This window comes from Otolemur garnettii, unplaced genomic scaffold (assembly GCF_000181295.1).
Source record: "Otolemur garnettii isolate 467f Iridium unplaced genomic scaffold, OtoGar3 scaffold00007, whole genome shotgun sequence".
NCBI lineage: Eukaryota > Metazoa > Chordata > Mammalia > Primates > Galagidae > Otolemur > Otolemur garnettii.
Genome location: NW_003852402.1, coordinates 9,967,424 through 9,968,636, shown reverse-complemented (window position 1 = coordinate 9,968,636; position 1,213 = coordinate 9,967,424). Strand labels below are relative to the sequence as shown.

General features: G+C 47.0%; 1 pseudogene; it reads right to left on the bottom strand.

The window, feature by feature from the left end:
- Nucleotides 1-185: 185 nt before the first annotated feature.
- On the bottom strand, nt 186-616 carry LOC100952787 (annotated as a pseudogene).
- Between the last annotated feature and the right edge of the window lie 597 nt (nt 617-1,213).

The following is a 1,213-nucleotide window of genomic DNA, read 5'->3' as shown; positions in this document are numbered from 1 at the left end:
AATCAGCTCTCTTTACAGGTACTTAAAGCAATTTTTAAAAAGTCACACAATTACACTCTTAAGATTACAGTGTTAAATGTTTATCAAGTTACATTTCTACAACTAGCAGGATAACATGAATTACTAGGACTCAGACCACATCCTTGGTAATCTTTACTGAATGGCCCAATTACACTACTAGCAAATCAACTTCCAGCATTTCCCTTCTTTGTACTTTCTTCATTTCCACCTTTGCCCAAGTCATCTGGTTTTTCGTGGTCCACCATTGTGCGGCCAATGATGGAATGTTCTCCTGAGAGTGAGATCATAGAATCTTCAATAGACACAATGGCCTCACCATTTTTGGCGGCAGTCACATTGCCCAGATCTCCAACATGTCTCTCTTCATCCCTTGGCCCACCATGTTTTTTGGATTGAGGATTAAAGTGAGGACCTGCACTGGTACAGCCTTGTGTATTATCTCTAAACTGATGGACATGGAATCCGTGATCACCTTCAGCCAGTCCTGTAATGCGTCCCTTTACCATAACTGGTCCATTTCCCGGCTGCTTGAAGTGGATGGTGCCCTGCACTGCACCCCGTCACCCTTCAACACGCCCACTGCCTTCATCATCATGTCTTGTGGGACACAAGCCCCGGTCTGGGATTCGAGAAACCAGAGAAGAAAGAACCTCTGCAGTAGATGGCGGCGCTGCCCCCTTTTCTTTCTACTTTTAATAGAAACAGAGTCTTGCTCATGCTCAGGCTGGTTTTGAACTCCTGAGCTGAAGCAATCCATCTGGCTCGGCCTCCCAGAATGTTAGGATTACAGGCATGAGCCACCATGCCAGCTAATCTCACCTGCTATAAGATGATGACATTGAAGCTTAGACAAGTGACATCTTTGTCCAGCGTCTTCCAGCAAGTCAGTGGGAAAGATAGTAGGTGGCAGGTGAAATGGGGTCAGCCAGGCATGTCCTGCTCCCCACCCCCGGGAACACATACACATCTCTGGCTCTGAGATACAAGTTGCCCACGGGTAGCCTCTGAATAGGTGCAGCATCTGGTGGCAGACTCAACAGCTAGAGCTTCCTGGTGGCAATAACAATATTCTTTCCCCTCCCTCAAACCCTCTCCAGGTCCCCTCCATAGTCCTTTTATCTTTCTTTCTTTCTTTTTTTTGAGACAGAGCCTCAAGCTGTCCCCCTGGGTAGAGTGCTGTGGCATCACAGCT